The sequence below is a fragment of the Canis lupus genome, chromosome 10 (assembly GCF_011100685.1).
Source record: "Canis lupus familiaris isolate Mischka breed German Shepherd chromosome 10, alternate assembly UU_Cfam_GSD_1.0, whole genome shotgun sequence".
Classification (NCBI taxonomy): domain Eukaryota; kingdom Metazoa; phylum Chordata; class Mammalia; order Carnivora; family Canidae; genus Canis; species Canis lupus.
In genome coordinates this window covers 23,917,392-23,945,139 of record NC_049231.1, presented here as the reverse complement: position 1 = coordinate 23,945,139, position 27,748 = coordinate 23,917,392, and the positions used below count along the sequence as shown (strand labels likewise).

At 46.0% G+C, this 27,748-nt stretch overlaps 1 pseudogene; it reads left to right on the top strand.

The window, feature by feature from the left end:
* The first annotated feature begins 21,878 nt into the window (after positions 1-21,878).
* On the top strand, positions 21,879-23,451 carry LOC100682605 (annotated as a pseudogene).
* The last annotated feature ends 4,297 nt before the right edge of the window (positions 23,452-27,748 follow it).

Here is a 27,748-nt window from a genome sequence, read left to right as displayed (position 1 = left end):
TTTTTTTTTAAGATTTTATTTACTTATTCATGAGAGACACAGAGAGAGAGAGAGAGAGAGAGAGAGAGAGAGAAAGAGGCAGAGACACAGGCAGAGGGAGAAGCAGGCTCCATGCAGGGAGCCCGATGCAGGACTCGATCCTGTGTCTCCAGGATCAGGCCCTGGGCTGAAGGCGGTGCTAAACTGCTGAGCCACCCGGGCTGCCTAAAAACACTTTCTTTTGTCGTTTTGACTTTGGAACCATGTAAATGGTTATTCAATTATAAACAAAAATTCAATTGAAATGAAAATTATTCCTAAAGAACAGAAGCAAAATGAAACAAATAGAAATAACTGTATATATAGGTGGCTCAACCTCTCAGATGGGAACTATTTCAAAAGTAAATAATTTTACTATATCTCCCAGAATAAGGTACCCTAAATATTTTTTTTAAAAGAGCAAATAAGGGATGCCTGAATGGCTCAGTGGTTGAGCATCTGCCTTGGGCTCAAGGTGTGATCCTGGGATCCAGGATCGAGTCCCACATCGGGCTTCTTGCAGGGAGCCTGCTTCTCCCTCTACTGTGTCTCTGCCTCTCTCTCTCTCTCTCTGTGTCTCTCATGAATATATAAATAAAACCTTTAAAAAAAAAAAAGGGTAAATAAATGGGGGCGCCTGGATGGCTCAGTTGGAAGAGGATGTGACTCTTGATTTTGGGGTTGTGAATTCAAGCACCTTGGGTGTAGAGATCACTAAAACTAAATAAATAAACTTAAAAATAAATAAAATAAATAAAAGTTTAAAAATAAAAAGCAAATAAATCTTAAATTGCCTTCACTAATTATATTGTTAACAATAATATTGGTGTTTTCCCAAAATATGTGATATAAATTACTATATGCTAAAAAAATTACTATATGCTATGTTATATTTATAACACATATTATATAATATGTAGTGCATAGGTTATGCATATGGGTAAAACAAATAATATGTTAATGTTCTTAGGAACCAAAATTTTCAGCATAAGAGAAAAAAGAAATAGAAAATCAAAGAAGATAACTGAAAACCCTATAATCCTAAATTTAAGCTGGAAATATGAACATAAACTCATTGTGCATTTTCTATTTATTTTATTTTTTAAAATATTTTCTTTTTTAAATTAAATCTAATTAATTAGCATTAGTGTATTATTAGTTTCAGAGATAGAGTTTAGTGATTCATCATTGCATATACCACCCAGTGCTCATTATATCAATGGCCCTCCTTAATGCCTATCACCCAGTTACCCCATCCCTCCACCCACTTACTAAAAATATTTTATTTTATTTTTATTTTTTTTCTAAATTTATTTATTCATGAGAGACACAGAGAGAGAGAGGCAGAGACAGAGGCAGAGGGAGAAGCAGGCTCCATGCAGGGAGCCCAACGCGGGACTCGATCCCAGTCACCAGGATCACACCCCAGGCTGAAGGGAGTGTTAAACCGCTAAGCCATCTGGGCTGCCCCAAATATTTTATTTTTAACTAATCTCTACACCCAACGTGAGGCTCAAACTCACAACCCTGAGATCAAGAGTTGCACACTCTACTGACTGAGCCAGCCAGACGCCCCACATTTTCTCTTTAAAATGAAAAGTAGGGGGATCCCTGAGTGGCGCAGTGGTTTAGCGCCTGCCTTTGGCCCAGGGCGCGATCCTGGAGACCTGGATCGAATCCCACGTCGGGCTCCCGGTGCATGGAACCTGCTTCTCCCTCTGCCTGTGTCTCTGCCTCTCTCTCTCTCTCTGTGACTATCATAAATAAATTTTTTTTAAAAAAATTAAAAAAAAAAAGAAAGAAAGAAAGAAAAGAAAAGTAGGGGCAGCCCCGGTGGCACAGCGGTTTAGCGCCGCCTGCAGCCCGGAGTGTGATCCTGGAGACCTGGGATCAGTCCCACGTCGGGCTCCCTGCATGGAGCCTGCTTCTCCCTCTGCCTGTGTCTCTGCCTCTCTCTCGGTGTCTCTCATGAATAAATAAATAAAATATTTTTTAAAAAATAAAATAATAAAATAAAACAAAATGAAAAGTATTTCCCAGTTCTATCCACTAAAAACTAAAGCAACAGTAGCAAAGCACTTGGTTCCCAGACTGTGGTCTCTAAACACCATTTTCCACTAAAAGGAGCTAGGGTTTCTGGACTGATTCCAAATCTGGGCAAAAAGGACAGGATTCAGGGCACCTGGGTGGCTCAGGGGTTGAGCGTCTGCCTTCAGCTCAGGGCGTGATCCTGGGGACTTGGGATCTAGTCCTGTATTGGGTTTCCCACAGGGAGCCTACTTCTCTCTGCCTGTGTCTCTGCCCCTCTCTCTGTGTGTCTCTAATGAATAAATAAATAAAATCTTAAAAAACAAAAACAACCCAAAAACAAAAAGGACAGGATAAGCCTGGAATATCTGATCCAGCAAGAAGGCTTTCATAAACTATTAGAGCTCCTCCTCTTTCCTTCCTTGCTTTAGAAGATACTCGTTGTTGTTGTTGTTTTTTCCCCTTTTTAAAAAATTCTAAAAAAGCCACTAGGCAGATGTGAACAAGTTAGGCTGTTGGGCAAAGGTAGACCCTAATTGGTTTGGGGTAGAGAGGTGTCAAGTCCTACACTAAGGTAAACGGCAGCCCACAAGGTCTGGAGGTAAATGTCAAATAGAGGGATTGAAATAATAGAAGCCCAGTTTTTGTAGTCCTTAGACTGCAATTGTCAATAATCCTGAGACACAAGATGTTTTTAATAGATGAGAGGGAAAAAATGGAGGAACTATTGTAAGGTTCTTATACTTTCCACCAAGCAGTATATTATCACTTAAAGGTAGACTGTGATTTCTTTCTTGTTTGTTTGTTTGGTTTTTGTTTGTTTGTTTGTTTTAGTAATCTCTACACCAGTCATGGGGCTTGAACTCACAACCCTGAGTCCAAGAGTTGCACATTCCTCTGTTTGAGCCATACAGATGCCCCAAGGTAGACTGATCAATTGAAGATGTATTATAGGGATGCCTGAGTGGCTCAATGGGTTATGTATCCGCCTTTGCCTTGGGTCACGATCCCAGGGTCCCAGGGTCCTAGGGTCGAGCTCCCCACTCAGCAGGGAGCCTGCTTCTCCTCTCTCTCTTTTTTTTTTTGCTTCTCCTTTCCCTCTGCACCCCCACTTGTGCTTGCTCTCATTCTTTCTAGTGCTCTCTCTCTCTCAAATAAAAAAAATTAATAAAAATCTTTTTTTATATTTATTTATTTATTCATGATAGATATAAAGAGAGAAAGAGAGAGGCAAAGACACAGGAGAAGGGAGAAGCAGGCTCCATGCTGGGAGCCTGACGCAGGACTCGATCCCGGGACTCCAGGATCGTGCCCTGGGCCAAAGGCAGGCGCCAAACCGCTGAGCACCCAGGGATCCCAAAATCTTTTTTTTTTTTTTTAACAGATGTATTATAAACCCTAAAGCAACCATTATAATGATAAAAATTATAATAAGCCAACAAATGAGATATAATAGAATCATTAAAATATTCAATTAGGCCAAAAGAATACAGAAGAGAGAAAGGGAAACAAAAAACAGTAAGACAAATAGAAAATCAACAGTAAAATGTTAGATTGAAACCTAACCATAACAATGGCCATTTTAAGTATAAATGGTTTAAACATCCAAATTTTAAGGCAAAGATTGCCAGGCTGAATAAAAAAGCAAGATTCAGCTGTATGCTATCTATAAGAAACAACTTCAGGGGCGCCTGGGTGGCTCAGTCAGTTAAGAATCCTACTCTTAAAAAAAAAAAAAAAAAAAAAAGAATCCTACTCTTGATTTCGGCTCAGGTCATGATCTCAGGATTGTGAGATTGTAGGACGCCTGGGTGGCTCAGCGGTTAAGTGCATCTGCCTTTGGCTCAGGGCATGATCCCAGAGTCCCAGGATTGAGCTTCACATCTGGCTTCCTGCGTGGAGCTTGCTCCTCCCTCTGCCTGTGTCCCTGCCTCTCTCCGTGTGTCTCTCATGAATAAATAAATAAAATCTAAAGAAAAAAAAGGATTGTGAGATTGAGCCCTGCATCAGGCTCTATGCTGGGCATACAGCTTGCTTAGGATTCTCTTCCCCCCCTCTCCTTCTGTCCCTCTACCCCACTTGCACACACATGTGCACTCTCTAAAACACACACACACACTTCAAATATAAAGACACAACTAGATTAAAAATAAAAGAATGGAAAAAGATATACCCTGCTACCACCAATCGAAACCAAAAGCTAGGGATGCCTAGGTGGCTCAGTAGCTGGGTGGCTGCCTTGGGCTCAGGTTGTGATCCCAAATCCAGGATTGAGTCCCACATTGGGCTCCTCCGAAGAGCCTGCTTCTCCCTCTGCGTGAGTATGTCTCTCTCTCTCTCTCCCTCTCTCTCTCTCTGTGAGTCTCTCATGAATAAATAAATAAATCTTAAAAAAAAAAAAAAAAGAAAAGAAAAGCCAGAGGGCAGCCTGGGTGGCTTAGCGGTTTGGTGCTGCCTTCGGCCCAGGGCGTGATCCTGGGGTCCTGGGATCGAGTCCCATGTCGGGCTCCCTGCATGGAGCCTGCTTCTCCCTCCGCCTGTGTCTCTGCCTCTCTGTGTCTCTCATAAATAAATAAATAAAGTCTTAAAAAAAAAAAAAAGCTAGAGTGACTGTATTAATATCAGACCAAGCAGATTTTAGAGCAAAAGATATTACCAATGATAAAAAGGGTATATGAGAATGATATATGGGCCAATTCATCAAGAGGACATAACAATTCTAAATGGTTATGTGCATAATAACAGCTTCAAAATGCTTAAAGCAAAACCTGATAGATCTGCAAAGAGAAATACACAAGTTGACCATTATAGTGGAAGATTTCATACCTTCTTTTAATAATTGATAAAACAAGTAGACAGAAAACCAGTAACTATTTAGAAGATTTGACATTATCAACCAACTCCATCTAATTGACATTTACAAAAACTTTACTCAACAACAGCAGAATGCACATCCTCTCAAATTCACACAGAACATTTACCAAGATAGACAATATTCTGGGCCATTAAACAAGTTGCAGTACAGTTAAAAGGATTCAAGTCATACAGAGTATGCTCTCTAACCACGATGAATTAAATTAGGAATGGATAACAGAAAGATGACTCAAAATTAAATAGCACACTTCTAGATGACCCAACAGTCAAAAAAAAGAAATCAAAGGGAAATTTGAAAGTATTTTGAATTGACTGAAAAGGAAAACATGAGATACCAAAATTTGTGGGAGTAGCAGCTATCAATTTTTTATAGATGCCCTTTATCAAATTATCCCTTCTTTTCCCAGTTTGCTGAGAGGTTGGGATTACTTTAAATCATAAATGGGTGGGGTGCCTGAGTGGCTCAGTCAGTTAAGCATCTGCCTTCAGCTCAGGTCATGATTCCAAGGTCCTGGGATCGAGCCTTGCATAAGGCTCTGCTCCCCCTGTTTGTGATCTCCCTCTCTTTGTCAAATAAATAAAATCTTTAAAAATTAAAAAAATTCAAAATCATGAATAGGTATTTTATTAGATTTTGTCAAATGCTTTTTCTGTATTAATTGACACGATCGTATGATTTTTCTTCTTTAGCCTATTGATCTGGTGGGTTACATTAACTGATTTTTGAATATTGACACAACCTGGCACACTTAGAATGCGATCCACTTGGTTGTGGTATGTTATTTTTTTTTATATATTGCTGCATCTGATTTGTTAACATTTTGTTGAGGATTTCTATAAGTTCATGAAAAATATTGTTCTGTAGTTTTCTTCATGCTATCCTTTTTCTGATTTTGATATTATGGTAATACTGGCCTCATAAAATAAATTGAGAAGTATTCTTTCCTCTCCTATTTTCAGGAAGAGATTGTGTAATATCAGTGTCAATTTTTCATTAGATGTTTGGTATAATTCTCTTTGAACCAATCCTGGACATGGACAATTTTTAAAGATTTTATTTATTTATTTGACAGAGAAAGAGAGAGAGAGAGAGAAGCAGACTCCCCACTGAGCAGGGAGCCCACTAAGTGGCCTCGATCCGAGGGCCCCAGGAACATGACATGAGCCAAAGGCAAAAATTTAACCAACTGAGCCACCCAGGTGCCCCCATAGACTTTTTTAAAGTTTATTATTTTTTTAGTAATCTCTACACCCAACATAAGGCTTGAACTCACAACCTCAGATCAACAGTCGCATACTCTTCCTACTGAGCCAGTTGGGTGATTCTATAGACATTTTTTTAAAGATTTTATTTATTTATTCATGAGAGACACACAGAGAGGGAGGCAGAGACACAGGCAGTGGGAGAAGCAGGCTCTGTGCCAGGAGCCTGATGTGGGACTCGATCCCGGGACTCCAGAATCACGCCCTGGGCCGAAGGCAGGCGTTCAACCACTGAGACACCCAGGGATCCCTCTATAGACATTTTTTAATGGGAGATCTAAAATTATGAATTCAATTTCCTTGATGGTTATAGGACTTTTCCTATTATGTATCTCATCTTGGTTGAGTTTTGGTGGTCTGTGCGTTTAAGGAATTGGTCCATTTCATTTAAATGATCAAGTTAGAAGCATAATGTTGTTATAGTATTCTTTTATTGTCCTTTTAATGGCTATAGGACCTGTAGTGATATTCCTTGTTTCATTCCTGGTATTGGTGATTTGTGTTTTCTCTCTTTTTACCTTGCTGGTCATTCTGGAGGCTTATAAAATTATTCTTTTTTTTTTTTTTTTCAAAGAACCAATTTTTGTTTAACTGATTTTCTCTCTTGTTTTCCTGTTTTCAATTTCATTGATTTCTATTCTTTATCATTCCTTCCTACCGCTTGCTTTGGATTTATTTTCTTTCTTTTTCTTTTAATCTAGTTTCTTGCAATGGAAATTTAGGTTATGATTTGAGACGTTCTTCTTTTCAAACGTAAGCACTTTGTGTTATATATTTCCCTCCCAGCTCTACTTTACCTGCATCCTACAAATTGCTGTATATTTTCATTTTCAGTACAATGTAGCTGGTGATTTTTGAAAGTGGTACCAAGATGTTTGGAGGAGACAAAGACAGCTAACCCTAAGTCATACCCCAACCCTGAACAGCACGTAGGTGTTACCAGGAAGTGGCTGCCCAGGCATGTTTCCAAGGCATCCTGGGCCTTGGTGAGACAAGATGAACAGTTCTTGCCAATGGAGTGTGAGGAGCACTGCATGTTATTTCCAAGCCAACGCCATTAAGGAATAAATATTCTTTGTACACTTTTCCCTTCTCATTGACAGAGGCAAGTGGTGATGACAAAGCCTTCAGAGATAGAGCCAAAAGAAGGAAAGAACAGAGGTCCCTGAATTACTACGTGGAGAAAAGCCTTCCACCAACCATGAACACTCATATTGGTCTGTTAAATGGGCAAGACTCGTGGCTCTTGAATTAGGCCGTTAATAGTTTGGAATGGACATGTTAACAACGGCTAGTGTGTCTTTGCTGTTAACCTCAAAAATCAGCAATGTAAATTGAAAGATGCCTGCTAATGATACATTAAGGACGTGGGAACACACTTGAATCCATTTGTGGGCATTAGAGACCTTAAGTTTATTGCCTTGTTATACCTACTATACTGAGAATATAAAAAAAAAAAAGAAGAAGAAGAACATTTTGGACATGAGGCCTGATCAGAACTCCCAGCTCAAAAGCACTTGGGAGCAATTCAAACAAAAAAGCACAGCTCCAGAGCTATCATCTCTGACAATGCCTGCCTGGACCTCTGCTTTCTCACCACCAATGTCTGCTGAAGACAAACATCTGGAGAAATGAGAATCCCTGACCTGTGTCACCAGATTGTTTCCTACGTCCCCACGATGGGCGTGTAGATGCCTTGGGCAGGAGCTAGCGCTCCTAGGCACTGAGACTTCGTCTCGGTCCTTATGCTTCATTTTTGTAAATCAGAGAGGACGGGGTCCAGAACCGGATGCAGAACACAACCCCAAGCCGCCTCTCTGTTGTGCTTGCAATTAAGACAACCTGCTCTAGTCTTAGATCTCTTTTGTATCACTTGCTGTATCTGTCTCATTGGCCTCTTCTCTCTCTCTCTCTCTCTCTCTTTGCAAAGTATATTATATTTAAAATAGAAAGTGAGTGGTTATATTTTTAAAAGAGAAATATCTTCCCTACCAGGCTAAACGAGGGTGCTTCACCCCATCTTTTCTCTTGGCTCTTCCTCTCCTGTGAAAGCTATTGAATTTGAGCTCTATTAACTCCTCTCTGGTTTATAAGCTCTGATTTATAGGACAAATTACCTATGTAGCGCTCAAGAAGGAACTTGTCTGTTGGATCACACTGGAGTTGGGCTTCACCGCCCTGCCCCCACGCCCGTTTATTCATTCATGGCATGGAGAGATCCAGAGGGCCAGAGCAATTTCATCAGCCCTTGGAATTCACGTACTGTGAGCCTCCTCTCCCCAGACCCTACCGCTACCATAAATAGACATCACGTGGCTTCCTTTTATGATAAGGTCAGAGGAAACGAGTGCACAGGGAGAGGCCGTTAGGAGAGTCAGAGCTCTGAGTTTCCCTGTAAAACCTGAACAGTGCTAGTCTTCTTGCCTGGGGGCTGGATCACAGAGGAGGGGCAAGGAGCAAGAGCAAGGTTCACCTCCCAAGGCGACTCCCCTGGATGCCTGAACCATTCCCTGACTCCCAGCAGTGGTCTCTGCCCTTAGCCATCTTTACCACGGGGGGTGAGGCCTGCACACAGCTCCCCTCCCCTGCCTCGCCAGGCTCTGTGGCTCCCCTGGTTCATTTTCTGATAGAGCTGTCAGTTTTTATTGCTGATAGGAGAAATCATTTTCTCTCTTAGCTGAATGTTAATTGGCCTCTCCCCTCTTTCATTCAGCCAGTAGGAGCAATCCCCTGGTCCCCACCCCAAGTAGAGGAGCATTCCAAAAAGACAAGGAAGGTGGTTCTTTCGAAATTGCTAAACCAGAGGTTTAGAAGCAGCTAAACAGGAGTGCACAGAGGGAGTTTTACCCACGCACTTAGTAAGCCCCCATGAGCTCTTCCCATCACAGGCTTACAGCTTCCACGCACTGCAGAGGACTCAGATTTAATAGGGAGATCTGTGAAGCCTGCCAGGTCTAGGGGAAGCCTCCATTGAAAATGTTTGAGATGCCAGGCACCCAGACAGTCTGATAGAAAGGCAGACTGACTAGGGATATCCAGGAGACAAGCCGATATACTGAAGCCAACGGTTTTATGTGAACAGAGCAGTGGCAGAGATAAGCCAGGATACCAGAGGCTCACAAGGGTCAGAGAGATGCCCTGGAGACAGCCAAACTGTAGGCCCACCGTACAGATTAGCTAGGGTTCAGCAGGAGGGGTGTTCCATGTTGAGGGGACAGTTTGTGCAAAGTCATGGGTGCATGGAATAGAGGGGTGCATGAAAGGAGCAGTGGGGAGCTTGGTTTGGATGAAGGTTGAGGTCATGTGGAGGAGCAGGTCACAGCAGGGCTTGGGGTGCCCAAGCAGGTGTTCTCCTCATATAATTTCATGTGCTAAAAAAAATAAATAGCCTGATGAAGATTTAAATTCTATACCATTAAGTTCACCAGCTTAAATTGTACAATTCAATGGTTTTTAGTATATTTACAGAACTGGGCATCTATCACTATAATCTAATTTCACAACATTTTCATCATCCCCAAAAGGAAACCTTCTGAGCAGGATTTTTGACAGGGTCTAGCCTGGCCAAATTATGCCTCCCATCAGCTTGGCAGCAGAGCAGAGAGGGGTTCAAAGGGGTAAACCTGGCCCCCTTCGTGGAGCCTAGGATATAAATGATGAGCACAGCAGCACCTAAAGGGTTAAAGATCCATGGCAGCAATGGGGGGAATTTCAGCCCCTCTCTTAGATTCTTATTCCTTGACAGGAAGAGAACTGGGTTATGAACACTCAGGCCATTTTTTGCTGGCTGGCTATTTAGTGGCAGTGATACAAATCAGTATTAGAGATAAATGTTGCCTATTTACAAAGAAAAATGGACAGAGAGGCCATATCGCAGCAAAATCCGGAATTCTGAAGTTTCTGCAACATGGCAATGGCACAGAGCACTATCCATATGGTCCATGAAGCAAAACCCACAGCTGGTCTCTACCAGTGAAAGGGCAGGGGCTCTGTCCTCAAAGGCCCTGTGGGGTGGCCAAAGTGCAATCACTGTGAACCAGGGCAGTGAACACCTGCCTCTGGGTAGTGCAGCTGGTCCATTCAAACCCAAAGTCCCTAACAAGGCAAGAACCAGAAAGAATGGGTGCCTCTGTGCTGTGGCCTTGGGGGCAGTGTGTCTGATCTGAGTGTGATATGATAATTATAATGTTTTTTTTTTAAGATTTATTTATTTTAGAGAGACAGAATGGGAGCAGAGGGTGTGGGGTGGGGAGGGACAGGGGGAGATGGAGAATCTCAAGCAGACTCCCTGCTGAGTGCAGAGCCCAAGTGGGGCTCAATTCCACAACCCCGAGATCAGGACCTGAGCCAAAATCTAGAGTCAGATGCTCAACTGACTGAGCCACCCAGGCACTCCAATTATTTATTTTTTTTCATTGCAAGTAAGAAACAAAAACAAAAGGAAATGAAATCAGCTTTCACAATAAAGGGGACTCAGTTCTGACAAAATCTTGACTAGAATAATGTGAAAAAAACCTCTCCCTACAAAAACAGAAATGCATGATAAAATATAACCACACAAATAAATTGTTAAGTGTGTAGGATGTGATTTGACCCCATGGCTGCTACAGGGAGGGATGTCAGAGAGGGGTAAATATCAGAACCAGTAACCCCGGGTCCTTGGCTTTGGCCTCCACATTGAGATGCATATAGAGATAGCAAGTAAGATTGCCAGCTGACAGGAGGTAGAGAGTTGAAACTGTGACTCTTTGTAAAGCCAATCTCCTTAGAGATCCTTTAAGGGTTGATCGCTCAGTGAAAGGGTGGGCTAAGAAAACCCCATCACCAGGCACAAGGGATATGAGGAAGCTTGTCTATCACAGCATAGGCAAGAGCAGCAGGGTTTTCAGAAAAGATCCTCTGAAAACTGCAAACTGCCTGTCTGCACTTTGAGAGTGGGTTGGAGGTCCAAATTTATATTGCGTGCATGGTCTGGGATTCATATGTCAAGAGAAAGAAATTGATACCAAGCTGGTGATAATCCTAGCCCACCTGGTAAAGCAGATGCAAAATGGCTTTAGAGGGACACTCTTAGAACTCAGGTAGCAGTCTCCAATTCCCACAGAAAAAAACAAGCTCTTCCAAAGATGAGCTCACAACATCAAATCCCAGGATGTGTGAAGAAAGGAGGTCATCTTGAACATGCCAGCAGGTGCCACAAACATGAGGATTAGAGCCCTAAGACAGAGAGAACAGAACAGCCCGCAGAGGAGAGTATGCAAGCAGAATGTTTCTATTGATTGAAGGCCAAAATGAAAGAGTCAGACTCTTAAGGAGATAACAATACATTATGAAGGCAAGAATGAACAGATTCGAGCAACATTTACAGATGGAATGACATGGTGTCTGAGATTTGGGAAGCCGTATGTGTACAACAGGAATGGCTGTGGGTTGATACTTGTTGAGCATGAAGAATGATATGTATATCTGGGCTTTTTATTTCCTTGTCTCTAATTTTACATACATTTGAAAATGTCCATAATGAAGATTAAAAAACAAACAAAATACAGATCTCCAGATAGAGCTCCTAGAAATGAACAATAAACATAATGAGATGGTAAAACTCAGGACAGGTCTGATGGCAGATTGTCCACAGATGAAGAGAGAATTGCTGGACTAGAAGATGTGAAAAAATATTCGGAATGCAAAGTAGAGAGATAAATATGTGAAAAACTTCAAGAGAGATTAAAAGACACAGAGGATAGGCCACCCCATTAGAGAGCAATTTGACATTATCTAGTGACACGCTATAACTCACCACTTTTACTTCTAGGCAAGTATCCTAAGGAAACATTTGCAGGAGCGCTAGGCTGCGTGTAAGAATGTTCACATCAGGGATCCCTGGGTGGCGCAGCGGTTTAGTGCCTGCCTTTGGCCCAGGGCGCGCGATCCTGGAGACCCAGGATCGAATCCCACGTCGGGCTCCCGGTGCATGGAGCCTGCTTCTCCCTCTGCCTATGTCTCTGCCTCTCTCTCTCTCTCTGTCTGTGACTATCATAAATAAATAAAAATTTAAAAAAAAAAGAATGTTCACATCATGGGGCACCTGGGTGGCTCAGTGGTTGAGTGTCTGCCTTTGGCTCAGGTCGTGATCCCAGGGTCCTGGGATCGAGTTCCGCATCAGGCTCCACGAGGGGACCCTGCTTCTCCCTCTGCCTGTGTTTCTGTCTCTCTCTCTCTCTCTCTCTCTGTGTGTGTGTGTCTCTCATTAATAAATAAACAAAACCTAAAAAAAAATGAATGTTCACAGCAGTATTATGTATAATCGAGAAAAGGTGGGAATGAGCTAAATGTCCTTTAGTGGCAGAGAAGATCAATCGATTGCATTTATTCATATAACTGACTACTATAGAGCAGTACAGATAAACTGCAGCTAATGCATCTACATGGATATATCTCAAAAACATAAATTGCAGAAGGATATTTCAGAATTATGACTTTTAGGTAAAGCTTAAAAATAGAACACAATACTACATACTGTTTCGGGGTACAGGTGCGTCTAATAAAATGTACTATTAGGAATAAATGGGATTGTTGCATACGATAATAAGGAACATCAACAAGACGTAAGAAGTCTGAGCTCTTATGCACCCAGCAACGTGTCAAGGATGGTCAGAATTACATGGAGAAGTTGACAAATCCATTGTGCTGGTTTGGATCATCCACGAAACAGGTCCAGATGGAGTTGACACACAGGAGATTTATTGGGGGAAAGATGTGTGAAGGACAAAGAGGAGAATATGGAGGAGCCGGCTGGAGAGCCACAGACCACTCATGCAGGTCTGACATCGCAGAAAGAAGGAGGAAGCCTCCACGGTGTGACTGAGAGGAAGCTTTGGCCAGACAGATGGATTATCCCCAACCAAAGACTAGGGCAGAAATGGTCCTGTTCAGCTCTCATACCCCCTGGTGACTAGCCACTGGCTGGGAGCAGCCCAGGGAGGTGGGAGGTGGGAATGTGGTTTGGGTGTAAGTGCCACAGTAGGTCTGAAGGTGTCCTGGTTGGAAGCTCTCGGCTGACTACACTCCCTGCAGCAGGTGCCTCTAACGGGGAATCTGAGCAGCACACGTGCAAGGCTGCCACAGGTACCATCACAGGAGAATATCATAATATACACCTTACACAGCCCTCAGCGACTGACTGATCAAGCAGGCAAAAACAGAGACATTCTCCTAAAGATTAATGCCAGGAATTGAAGAACTGACCTTGCAAAGCATACATGGGACTTTTATAAAAATCATACATATAGTAGGTCACAAAGCCATGACGACCCATACAAAAAACCAAGAGTCGGCCATGATAAAATAAGATCAGAAATAAAGCATAAAACTTTTTTTTAAGTCATAGGTTTTGAATTTTGTTTGTTTACTTATTTATTTATTTATTTTAAGTAGGCTCCACACCTAATGTGGAGCCCAACGTAGGACCTGAACTCATGACCCTGAGACCAAGACCTGAGCTGAGATCAAGAGTCAGACACTTACCTGACTGAGTTGCCCAGGCATCCCTGTTTTGAAATTTAAATTCATGGGTCATCCAATGAATCCAAATGTCATATGAGAAATAAGGAAATATTGAGAACTAAAGGATAATTAGGTCACTATGGGCTGAGAGTAGACAGGCACTGCTAAGGAAGTGTGCAGAGGGAGATTTATAGCCTTGCACACACATTAGAGAAGAAGAAATGTTCAAATTGAGCGAGCTAAGCATCCAGTTCCAGAAGTAAGAAAGAGAATAGAGGGCAGCCCGGGTGGCTCAGCGGTTTAGCGCCGTCTTCCACCCAGGGCGTGATCCTGGAGACCCCGGATCGAGTCCCACATCAGGCTTCCTGCATGGAGCCTGCTTCTCCCTCTGCCTGTGTCTCTGCCTCTTTCTCTGTATGTCTCTCATAAATAAATAAATAAATAAATAAATAAATAAATAAATAAATAAATAAATAAATAAATAAAATCTTTAAAAAAATGATAACTGAGTTTAGTGTCTTGGACATAAAAAGGATACAAGGCTAGAGGGTATATATGATTTGGGGAAGTTCCCATCAGGTAGGAAGAGACAGGGGGTCTGATACGAGGGCCCTGGTTCCCTCCTCCTGGTCAAAACAGCAGTGGGAAGGCCCAGCATGAGTGTGGTACCAGAACAAAACAAAGGACACTGGTGGGAAGGCGAGAACCAGGCAGGACCGGCTGCTCAGTGGGCACCAGGACAGGCTGCCAGGACCTACCGCAGCCCCATCTTAAAGGCAGGAGCCGGGAGCCTGGACCCCGTCTTGAGAAGAAGCAGAAGGAGGGTTGACTGGGAGCCTGAACCTGAATGCACTTGAACTAGTGTCTTGATGCAATGGAGTTAACGCAGGAGTTTTTGAAGCCTGAAGAAAAAGACAGCTTTTATTAGCAAGTTCACAGTGTTTTAATTTTTTTTCTTTTTCTGCCTAAAGGTGGGAGTGGGGACTTGTGAGCAAGACAGTTACATTTCTGCATATCTCTGCTTACAGCATGAGGATTTTTATCCCACGATGGAGGCGTGCACAGGGTGCTAAGGAGCCAAAAGGCCTGGGTGTCAGGAGGCCAGTTTCGTGGGCATCCAGCCAGGGCAGCCATGCAGGCTCACATGGGCTTGTATTTAGAGTTTTATGCTCTGTGGCCACTATCTTGAAATTCTTAATAATTTTACCTTTGAATTTGTGTGTTATAAGTGAAGTCTGAAGGGACAATGGAAGTGGGGGCTTGGGGGCTTGGCTCTCAGGCAGTCCCTGCCTCCTACTACCTCTCTGGACTAGGTGGTTCTCAGCCACCTGCCTCCTGGCCTCTGCCTCCCCACCCCAGCCTGCTCTGCCCTCAGCCCAGGCTGGTGGCTCAGTCATGTTAATGGGAGGGGGCACGTGGGGGAGGCCAGTGCATTGCTATAGCCCTCTGTTCCCAGCAGAGGCCTTGGGGTGGACATGGTGGACATGGTGGCAACTGTCCTTCCCTGGGCAGCCTGTGCCACGGTGTGTTTAACTCCGTGGGGACACGCCTCTGCCCAACTCCTTATCCAAGCACCAACTTTCATTCTCTTGGGGTTCCCCATCCACTAGGAGCTGGGGTGGCAGGCTCGTGGGAAGGGGGGATTGACTTCCAGCCTCACAGCCAGGGCACTGTTGTCCCACTATGGCAAGAGGGAGATCCTGGTGGCTCTGAGGGTCAGCACTCTCCCTTTGAGTACCCTCATGCCCAAGGGGGCATAACATTAAGTAGTGAACCAAAAGCCTCATGTCAGGCTTTGGAAGAAAGGGGAAAGCTTTGTCTGCTAGTGTCTTTTCCCTACTTTCTGAACAAGAGGCCTACATTCCCATCGCACACTGGGCCCCCAAAATCATGCAGCTGACTCTGGCATCAGGGAAGCTCTCCCAGGAAGGAAGCCTGCTGGGCCTTCGGCTGGGCTGGTACATCACTAGCAGGCCTCCTCCTCCTCGATGGCCAGGACCCAAAAGGCATCGCCCTGTTTCCTAGGCTGCCATCAACGTGGGGCCACGGTTTCAGAAATACTGAGGCCGGACTCCTGCACCACTTAGAACATGTCCAGGGTCCTTTCTCCCAAATAACTCAGGGTCTCCACGGGCATCTCACTTATTTTCTCTGCTACTGCGTGATTTTTGCCGCCTTCCTGCTCTTCTCCCTGGGAGGGCTGCCTTGGAAGCCATCTGCAGCCCTCGGAGCACGACAGAGCATTCCACCACGACCCACCAGTGGGCCTCGATCCTCATCTGCACAGACACGTTGGTATATTAATAGCGAAGACACCTGCTGCACCTACTGGGTGCCAGGTGCCCCACGAAGCACTGATTCATTTAATCCTCTCACACCCCAGCAAAGTACGAGGTATGCACTTAGCTCTGCCATTCTGCACGTGGAGGGCGTGAATGAGTAAGGCGCGGGGGAGTTAGGATTTGAACCCCGGCAGGGAAAATCGCAATTGTAATGATGAAACACAGGAGTTCGCATACGCCTGAAATGGCATGCTGGAAACCCAAGTGCAGGCGCTGAGCCTGGAGCTTCACCTGCTGGAAAAAATTTTACCAGCAAAGGGGAAACATGAGTCACTAACTTATGATGAGAGAGCACCCAGCCTGGAGAGCTTCGGTGAGGTTGGGCGGCCCCCCGGGATGGAGAAGGGGCAGGGAGGGCATCTGGGACAGAGGAACACAGGGTAGGGCTGGGTGGGGAGGGTGGTGTCAGATGGCTGGGGGCACAGACACATCCAGAAGCCACCATCAATCGCTCACCTGGGTCCCAGGCCCTTCGGATTCCAACACAACCCAGGGAGCAGCCCGGTCCCTGCGGCCTACCACTGCGCACCCCGACTCTAGGCTAACAGGACCACTCGTAGGAAGTCGTAACACTAAATCTGGCTGACTTAAAGGCCAGGGCGAGATTTTAGATTTTTAATAAAAATGTTATGTACTTGGCCGCAGCTGATTTATTTGAAGCCTACCTTTATTTCTTTCAGTCGCGGGGGCCCAATCTGTTTCCAAGGTTGACTGATTCCCCCCTCCCTCTCAGCAACTACCACCTCTTGGAGCCTGCTCCTTCCCCATGTGACCCCAGATCCGTCTCTGCATTTCTCCTGTGTGGCACCTGGAGGCTTTAGGGTTTCTGCCCACCTGTGGTTTATGACTGTCACAGACTTTTCTGGGAACAGAGCAAGACTGCGGCCTCCCCAGCCTGAAGCCTGCGCTGGGGGACGAGGTCAGCTCGGTTCCCCACACAAAGCAGGTGCTGCCCCTCCTTCCCGGACACACATTTGCCAGCCAAACAGAGGCCACACTTTGAAGACAACTTCACGAAGTTACAACCATGACATTCTGGAGGGCAGTGGTTTCTGGGAAAGTGCCTGCGTTTGCTTAGACACACTTCTCCTGAGATCTTTGCCAAAGAATCCTGGAATTAAAACTCAGTCATTTGCGGGGATCCCTGGGTGGCTCAGCGGTTTGGCGCCTGCCTTTGGCCCAGGGCGTGATCCTGGAGTCCCGGGATCTAGTCCCACGTTGGGCTCCCTGCATGGAGCCTGCTTCTCCCTCTGCCTGTGTCTCTACCATTCTCTCTCTCTATGTCTATAATAAATAAATAAATCTTTAAAAAAATAAAAAATAAAAAAAAATAAAACTCAGTCATTTGCAAATTAAAACTGATTTTTAAAGTAATATCTAATCAGTGTCGCCCATGTGTACAAGCATTCACACATAACATATTTCATGCAGACACACATTGTGTCTTTAAACCTCATTAGTCTTCTGTGAACTGTGGAAATACATGAAGACCAACCAAATAAGAAAAGTAAAGGCCATTCTTTCTGAACTGGCTACAGCAAAGGAGTGAGCCAGTGTCACTTGCATTTTGACAAAGAGTCAAAACGGACAGAGTTGAGAAGGTCTGGTGTTTTGTGGTTGTTCTTTTTTTTTTTTTTTTTTTGTGGTTGTTCTTTTTTTAAGATTTTATTCATTTATTTGAGAGAGAGAGAGAGAGCACAAGCAGGGGAAGTGGGAAGCAGAGGCAGGGGGACAAGCAGACTCCCCACTGAACTGGGAACCCAATGTAGGACTCAATCCCAGGACCTCGGGACCATGACCTGAGCGGAAGGCAGATGCTTAACCGACTGAACCACCCAGGCGCCCCAAGTGGGGAAGGTTTATCATGGAAGAAGCCTTCTTCGGGTGTGCCCTGATGGGAGGCGGTTGGCCTGGGGAAGCTGTAGGTGGCGGCCTACAAGGGGGTGCCCCATGTGATTGGTGAGGTGTACCTATTTCGCTTCCTCTGGTTGGTCCTAAATTGGAAGGGGGCACAAAAATTAGGGAGGCTGTCAGTTATTAATCTACATCTGGTCATCTGGGGTCAACTGTTACAGAAGTTGTTTAGCTTTGTGGATTGTCACCAGAGCTAGGAACCTGGCTTCCTGCAAGTCTGATTTACAGTAGCCTGGCTTCTAGGGTTATTTATTATAGGTCAGGGGGTTGGTTTCCTGGGCAGGTTGCTGCAGCCCATGAGTCAAAGTTCTATTTTTACATATGCTCTGGCACTGTCCGTGTTTACACTCAGTCTCTCCGGATAATTATATAAGAATTGTTCAAGTACGTCCATCCTTTCTCTCTGAAGTGTAAATATGCCCACTCACCAAGTTTAAAAGGTGACCTTATCAATGAGTAGTGGTTATCTGCTTAAGATCATCAGATCTCAAACAACTTCATAAAGCAAATGCACACAAACCACGCATTACTAAGATGTAGCTGCCTCACAAGTAGAGCCAAGCTTGTGTTGGCAACAGCGCAGAGATCATACAGCAACTGCAGTGGGACAGAAAATCGTGGCATCTCCTCTTAGAGCTGTGGTCGGGCTCCTCACCTGCCACCCTCCCTGCCCCGCCCGGATCCCGAGCACTATCTCCCCAGGCGGCACCACTGAATGAACTCTGGTGGACAGAGAATTAGGGACAGAGAAAAAGTCACTTGTTAATACAGTTCAGAAAAACTCATGCTTCCCCCTCCCCCTTTTTAAAGATTTTATTTATTTATTCATAAGAGACACAGAGAGAGGCAGAGACACAGGCAGGGGGAGAAGCAGGCTCCCTGCGGGCAGCCGGATGGTGGACTTGATCCCAGGACCCTGGGATCAGTCCTGAGCCAAAGGCAGACACTCAACTGCTGAGCCACCAGGTGCCCTTCCTCCTAACCTATTAGGACACATAACGTGGCCGGACTGCCCTCCTGCAAGGGAGATGATGGGGGTCTTTGGAAGACCCGTCCTCTGTCTCCAGCCCCCCTTGATGTAGGCACTGAGGAGGCGATGCTCCTGAAGCTGGTGCCCTTTCTTCCATCGGGGACGCACGGGGCTCTTCTCTGGGAGCATTTCCACCATCGGGGCCCCTGCTTTCTAACCAGGTGCTCCCAAGCCCATTACTTCACTGTGGCACCAAATTTCAAACAAAGGCAAGAAAAGGGGACCAAGGATGTGAGGCAAGCAGGCCCCTGGCCAGGTGCCGCAGAGGTGGAGTCGGGGGACCCGGACTGAGGCCTCGCTTTGCCCCTGAGTCAATAATGACTTTTGGCAAGCCAGTTGTTTCATTCATTTCGTTTCAGATTTTTTTTCTATTTATTGGAGAAAGAGAGTGTGTGTGTACAACTGAGCCACCCAGGTGCCCCAGGAGCAATCCTTTTACAACCTAAGCCCAATCCTATTATTCTGCTCAAAATTCTCCCATAGACTCCCAGCTGCCCCAGGGTGACAGCCAACGTCCTCACAGTAAAGTACAAGGTCCTGCCGGACCCACACCCACCGTCTCAGATCTCATCCTACTCCCTCCTTCACTCACTGCCCAGGGACCCTGCCGCTGAGAGGTGATCTGTCCTGGTGTGTGGCTGCTGGTCCAGCATGATTATTAATGGTGCCACCTTCCCTCCCAGAGGCCCTGGTTTGGATGATGAATTTGATGGCTCTGCTGGCCTCTCCCTTTGCCGTTTCCTCCGCCTGTCCTGCTCTTTTCCCAGAGAGTTGCCTCCTTCCGTCACTTGCTTTGGGTCTTTGCTCACATGTCACCTTTAGTGACCCGTTAATGACCATGCCATTTATGTGGCACCCACCCCTGACCCCAGCACCTGCTACCCTCCTCCTGAGCTTGCTCTTCCCCTAGCCACCACGCTGTTTGTTTTCCTCATTTGTTGATTATGTGCCCCCCACCGGCCATGCAGGCTCGGTGAGGATGGGCATCTTTCAGGTCTTGTCCGTGCCTGGATACCTACGACCTAAAACAGTGCTTAGCCCATGGGGGCACCTGGGAGAGTGACTGGATGAGAGTGGAGTGCCTCTTTGGATAAGATGGTCAGAGAGGGGGCAGCCCCCGTGGTGCAGCGGTTTAGCGTCACCTGCAGCCTGAGGTGTGATCCTGGAGACCCAGGATCTAGTCCCATGTTGGGCTCCCTGCATGGAGCCGCTTCTCCCTCTGCCTGTGTCTCTGCCTCTCTCTCTCTCTCTCTCTCTCTCTGTGTGTGTGTGTGTGTGTCTCTATGAATAAATAAATAAAATCTTAAAAAAAAAAAAGATGGTCAGAGAGGGTTTCTCTGAGTGGTTCACACTGGAACTAAGATCTGTATTATTTTCCCTCGGCTGGTCTGCTGCACCCAAGTGGCTGGTCTGCTGCACCCAAGTACTAGAAACTTGGTAGCGTAAAACAATGCAGATTTATTATCTGACAGTTCTGCAGGTCAGAAAGTCCAAACTGAGCCTCACTGAGCTAAATTCAAGGTGTTGTTGGCAGAACTGTGTTCCTTTCTGGAGGCTCAGGGGGAGAACAAGTATTCTGGTCTTCCAGAGCTTCAAGAGGCCATCCACATTCCTTGGCTTGTGGCCTCTGCCTCCCTCTCCAAAGCCTGCAGATCTTCCTCAAAATGCCATCTCTCGGGATGCCTGGGTGGCTCAGTTGGTTAGGAATCTGCCTTTGGCTCGGGTCATGATCCTAGGGTCCTGGGATCGAGCCCCACATTGGGGTCCCTGCTCAGTAGGGAGTCTGCTTCTCCCTCTCCCTCTGCCCCTCCCCACTGCTCCTGCGCTTGCTCTCTCTCTCTGAAATAAATAGATAAAATCTGTATTTAAAAAAGAAAGAAACAAAGTCAATTGATAGCAAACTTTATTCCATTTGCAACCTTAACTCCCCCCTGCATGGAACGAAATATATTCACATGTTCCGAGGATTAGGATCTGGACATCTTTGCAAAGAGGTATTAGACTGCCTTACCACAGTGGGGATGCTACTCTGGAGAACAGTGGTCAGGAGGGGCTTCCCTGAAGAGCTGGCATTGAAGGCAAGGTACAAAGGACAGGAAGGAGTCACTCATGTGAAAAGCCAGAACTTTTCAGCCAGAGGAAATAGCATGTGTAAAGACCCGGGGCCATGGAGAACTTGGTGTCTCAAGAAGCAGAAGGCTCACCCAGACTGGCTACAGTATTTTGACTAAAGGGAAGAGTGGTCCTGGGTGACATTGGGAGAAAGGCTTAAATTTGCTAAATGGACAGATTTACCCTTCAAAGAGAAGGGGTGGGTTTATTTTCAAACCACTGGGATGCAGGGAAACAAGATCTGGGATGATGCTGGTATTTTACTGGATCACACTAAAGCACTGGCCAGCAAGAGGCTCTATAGAAAACGTGCACACAGCTCTTCCTGCAGCCTGCAATGCTTGCTCACTTGTTTAGTATGAGGCGGTTTCTATCAGCTGTCAACTTTGTTTATTTTAAGATTTATTTATGGGCAGCCCAAGTGGCTCAGTGGTTTAGCACCGCCTTCAGCCCAGGGCCTGATCCTGGAGACCTGGGATCCAGTCCCATGTCGGGCTCCCTGCAGGGAGCCTGCTTCTCCCTCTGCCTGTGTCTCTGCCCCCCTCTCTCTGGGTCTCTCATGAATAAGTAAATAAAAATATTTAAAAATAAATATTCATTTATTTGAGAGAGGAAGAGAGCATGCTCATGAGAGCAAGGGGAAAGGCAGAGGGAGAGAGAATCTCAAGCAGACTCCCTGTTGAGCATGGAGCCAACACAGGGCTCGATCCCACACCACTGGGATCATGACCTGAGCTAAAACCAAGAGTCAACCATATTGAACTCGAGTTGGAAGAGGCGAGTCCAGTCTCAAAATGGAGGTAAAACCACCACCCGGTCGCCCCCAGCCCAACTCTGGCCGTCGCCACCACTGCCAAGGGGAGGAGGGCCATGATCCAAAGGAACCAGAGCAGTTGAGAAAACTGTTTATTGGTGGTTTGAGCTTTGAAACTAGAGATGATAGTTTAAGAGAACATTTTGGAAAATGAGGCACACTTACAGACTCTGTGGTAATGAGAGACCCCCAAACAAAACGTTCCAGGGGTTTTGGTTTTGTGACTTACTCTTGTGTTGAAGAGGTGGATACAGCAATGTGTGCCCGACCACCCAAGGTTGATGGGCGTGCAGAGGAACCAAAGAGAGCTGTTTCTAGAGAGGATTCTGTAAAGCCTGGTGCCCATTGAACAGTGAAGAAAATTTTTGTTGGTGGTATTAAGAAGATACAGAAAAATATAATTTAAGAGACTACTTTGAAAAGTACGGCAAAATTGAAACCATAGAAGTTATGGAAGACAGGCAGAGTGGAAAAAAGAGAGGATTTGCTTTTGTAACTTTTTTTTTCAAGATTTATTTATTCATGAGAGACACAGAGAGACAGACAGACACAGGCCGAGGGAGAAGCAGGCTCCATTCCATGCAGGGAGCCCAACGTGGGACTCGATCCCAGGTCTCCAGGACCACACTGTGGGCTGAAGGCAGCGCTAAACTGCTGAGCCACCCGGGCTGCCCTGTAATTTTTGATGATCATGATACAGTTGATAAAATTATTGTTCAGAAATACCCCACTATTAATGGGCATAATTGTGAAGTGAAAAAGCCCCTTTCTAAACAAGAGATGCAGTCGGCTGGATCACAAAGAGGTCATGGAGGTGGATCTGGCAACTTCATGGGTCGTGGAGGAAACTTTGGAGGTGGTGGTAATTTTAGCCGTGGTGGAAACTTTGGTGGAAGAGGAGGCTATGGTCGTGGAGGTGGTGGCAGCAGAGGTAGTTATGGAGGAGGTGATGGTGGATATAACGGATTTGGAGGTGATGGTGGCAACTATGGTGGAGGTCCTGGTTATAGCAGCAGAGGCTATGGTGGTAGTGGACTAGGATATGGAAACCAAGGAGGCAGATATGGTGGTGGTGGTGGAGGATATGATGGTTACAATGAAGGAGGAAATTTTGGAGGAAACTATGGTAGTGGTGAGAACTATGATTTTGGAAATTGTAGTGGACAACAGCGATCAAATTATGGACCCATGAAGGGGGGCAGTTCTGGTGGAAGAAGCTCGGGTGGTCCCTATGGTGGTGGTTATGGATCTGGTGGTGGATATGGTGGATATGGTAGCAGAAGGTTCTAAAAAATTTTCAGAAGAAAAGGGCTACAGTCCTTAGCAGGAGAGAGAGCAAGGAGTTGTCAGGAAAGCTGCAGGTTACCTTGAGACAGTCGTCCCAAATGCATTAGAGGAACTGTAAAAATCTGCCACAGGAGGAATGATGATCCGTAGTCAGAAAAGTTACTGCAGCTTAAACAGGAAACCCTTCTTGTTCAGGACTGTCATAGCCATAGTTTGCAAAAAGTGCAGCTATTGATTAATGCAATGTAGTGTCAATTAGATGTACATTCCTGAGGTCTTCTTTCTGTTGTAGCTTTGTCTTTTTCTTTTCATTACATCAGGTATATTGCCCCATGAATTGTGGTAGTGGTACTAGGAGCACAAAAATTAAGGAATTTTTAACTTAAAAAAAAAAAAAGCAAGAGTCAGATGCTTAATTAACTGAGCCACACAGGTAACCCTATCTGGCATTGACTTTATTATCTTTTTTAAAGATTTTATTTATTCATTTATGAGAGACACACAGAGAGAGAGGCAGAGACACAGGCAGAGGGAGGAGCAGGCTCCATTTGGGGAGCCCAATGTGGGACTTGATCCCAGGACCCCAGGATCATGATCACGCCCTGAGCCAAAGGCAGATGCTCAACCACTGAGCCACCCAGCCTCCCAACGGCATCGACTTTAATACATGCTCCATCTACTAGCTGCTGCCGCCCTTCCCTGTGGGCAAGTCGGGTTTGGAGCTGTGTCCAGAAAGCAGGTGAGGTCCTGTGTGTGAAGTCCATGAAGGAGTCACCTTCCATCTGGGGAGGCTGTATTTGGTGGGGCCACAGACCCTGGTGGAAGGGGATCCCTGGCATGAATAGAGGTGGGGAAGGGTCAATGAAACGCACATGCGTGCTCCCCCCAGCTCTCTGAAGACTCTTTTCCTTCTGTGTTAGTTTTCTACAGCAGCCACTGGAACAATGACCACAAGCTCAGAGGTTGAAAAGAACAGACATTCATTCTCTCACAGTTCTGAAGGCCAGAGCCCAAAACCAAGGTATCACTAGGGCCATGCTCCCTCTGAAGGCCCTGGGGAAGGGTCCTTCCTTGCCTCTTCTAGCTACTGGTGGTTCCTGGCTGTGAGGGACCAAATGTCTGTACCACCCCCCTCCCCCAACCATGCACAGGTTGAAACCCTAACTCCCAGTGTGATGGTTTCAGGAGGTGGGATCTCTGGGAAGCGTATAGGTTTAGATGAGGACATGAGGGTGGAGGCCCAAGATGAGATTAGTGCCCTTATAAGAAAAGACATGCTGAGGGATCCCTGGGTGGCTCAGCGGTTTAGCGCCTGCCTTTGGCCCAGGGCGCAATCCTGGAGTCCCGGAATCGAGTCCGGCGTCGGGCTCTCGGCGTGGAGCCTGCTTCTCCCTCCTCCTGTGTCTCTGCCTCTCTCTCTCTCTCTCTCTCTATGTCTATCATAAATAAATAAATCTTTTTAAAAAAAGAAAGAAAGAAAGAAAAGACATGCTGAGGACGCAGCAAGAACACAGCCATCTGCAAACCCAGAGGAGAGCTCTTACCACACACCAAATCGGCCCCCACCTTGATCTTGAACTTCCCAGCCTCCAGAACGATGAGAAATAAATATCTGCGTAAGCCCCTGGTCTATGATGTTTCATTTCAGCAGCCTAAGCAGACCGGACACCCACCGGCGCTCCTTGGCTTGTGGGAGCATCAGGGCCATCTCTGCCTCTATCTTCCCATGGACTTCTTCCCTCTGGCCAGTGTCTTTATGTCCAAACTTCCCTCTTCTTCTAAAGATTCTATTCTTTGACTAGTATTCTAAAGATACCAGTCATTGGATTAGAAACCCCCCTATCCCAGGGGGACTCTCTTATTAACGTGCAAAGATCCTATTGCTAAATAAAATCACTTTCGTAGTTTCGGGGCAGACACGCATATTTGAGGGACCCTGTTCAACCCAGTAAACCTTCAGTTCCATTAGCCTCTCCAGGCCACCCCAACTCACTCTCCTCGAGCTGCCCTTGCCTGGAAACCACCTTCTCGGAATGACCTTTCTTGGTTGTGTGTCCACATACAAGTTGTCCCTTCTCTTTGTCCCCATCATCCTTTCCCCAGACTTGGTCCACAGTCACAACTATTTTTATCAGTGAGTCTTTCCACAAGCAGACTGCATGTAGATACCTCCTTTCAGGGCCCTTCTCTCTGCAAAGTGCTCATCTTAGAAAATCTGGATAGATTATGAGTTTGATCTTTATACCAACTGATTACACACACACAGTCTCACTCACCCTAATGGCATGGCTGCGCTGCCCCAAGCTGCTAGCTGACTTCAGGCCAAAGTGCCAAAGGAGGCCCAAGGAAGGAGGAAGACACTGAATGCTATGTATGTTCTCTGCCATGCCCCAGTGGACACTGGCCCTAGAACCCACAGAGGCCACTGGCCATCCTCCATTTGGAAAAGGAGGCAGTTAAGGCATTGGGGGAAAATTTTTTTTTAAGAATTTATTTTTAAGTAATCTCTACACCCAACATGGGGCTCGAACCTGCAACCCCAAGATCAAGAGTCCCATGCTCTACCCACTGAGACAGCCAGGTGCCCAAAGGGGCCTTGGAAGGTTTTTTTTGTTTGTTTTTTGGTTTTTGGTTTTTGGGGTTTGGTTTGTTTTTTTTTTTTTTTTTTTTTTTTTTTTTTGCCTTGGAAGTTTATAGGACTTCCTCAAGGCCATAATAAATATGTGATAAAAGGAAGACTCTGGAATCATGCCCAGTTGTCTTTCTTTCTTTCTTTCTTTTTAAGATTTTATTTTATTTTTTTATTTATTTGAGAGACAGAGAGAGAGCACACAGGAGAAGGAGGAGGAGGGAGAGCGCAGACTCCCAGCTAAGTAGAGAGCCCAACATGGGGCTCTATTCCAGAACCCTGAGATCACGACCCCAGCCAAAGGCAGCCCAACCAACTAAGCCACCCAGGCACCCCTTTAGCTGTCTTTCTAATCTCCCACCCTGCCTGAGCTAGGCCCTGTGCACCCAAGCCTTTGAAGGACTTCCCACCCTCCCAGTCTACACTGTGCTTCTACCGAGCAAGGATCCCACCTCCAGCTAGTCCTACAATATGTGCCAACCCATGGCCCAGGGGAGGTGGATATTATCCCTCCCCCCCGGGGGGGTGGCAGACAGTGAGAAAAATAATTTATCACATGCTTAAATCACATTTCCCCAGGATGCCTGGGTGGCTCAGCCAGTTAGGCTGCTGCCTTTGGCTCAGGGTCCTGGGATCCAGGCCCACGTGGGGCTCCCTGCTCAGAGGGGAGTCTGCTTCTCCCTCTGCCTCTGTTCCGCCCCCATGCTGTCTCTCTGTCTCTCTCACATAAAATCTTTAGATAAATAAAAGTCACGTTGTGCACCTGCAAACACTGCCAGCTTTGCCTGGCAAAGTTGCACAGGAGCTGCGTGGCGCTCTAAGTCCCTCCACAGGCAAAGCCACGATTTCCTCGGCAGGTGGATGCACATGGAGCATCCAGAACCTATAATAACCAGAACCTATAATAACCCACGCTTTGCAACAAGCGCTTTTTCTCCCTCTTCATTATTGCCTCGCTTTAAGAGGAGGAGGGAGTAACACACTCCCCTGGTTACAAAGAGACTCTAGGAAATGTGCTGCAGGAGGCCACTCTGTCGCCAAGAAAGACAATGGAATACATTTTAAATGTCTTTCCTGGCTCTGAACCCTTTGGAGGAATTCACTTTACAAGGAAAGGGAACGAGGCCCTGCGTCTCCAGCCCGGCCTTGGGTGCTGCATGCGTGTGGGTCCCAGGTCCCAGGTCCCAGGTCCCTGGCTCCCCGAGGTCAAGGCCAAGGCCGAGGTCGCAGAGGTGGACCTAACACAGGCTCCTAGGGCTTCCAATGCAGGACATGCTCACAAAATGCAGTTGTTCTCTGCAATGGCTCATGTCCCTTCCTGTTTGATGTGGGTTGTTTTTCTTTTTTTTTTTAACATTTTATTTATTCATTCATGAGAGACACACAGAGGCAGAGACACAGGCAGAGGGAGAAGCAGGCTCCCTGTGGGGAGCCTGACATGGGACTCGATCTGAGGAGCCCGGGATCACCACCTAAGCCAAGGCAGATGCTCAACCACTGAGCCACCCAGGAGCCCCTCCCTTTCTGTTTGGAAGGCACCTCTGTCTGTGCCCACTGAACCCGCACTCTGCAGAGGACAAACTCGATTAGAGTCTCCAGAGCGCTGTATGTCACTCTTCCGTCTCCCCCCACTGGATAGACAGGCCCTTAAGACTCTGGGTACCTTTGGTGCATAGCAGAGAACCTGGCTCGGTGGCCATGACCCGACTAATGCTTGAGGGATGGATCCCTGAGCCGTTGCCAGCGTTAAGCTCCCAAGGGACCGTCCATTTCTGGTGCTTTATAAATTCCTCGTGGGGGGAGAAAAGTCACCAAAGATTCCAGCCAGCAGGAACTTAGAAATGGAGAGCTTGGAATTATTTGCTCTGAATGTATTGCTAAACCAGCCAGGCCATTCTTTTCTTTTTTTTTTAAGATTTTATTTATTTATTCAT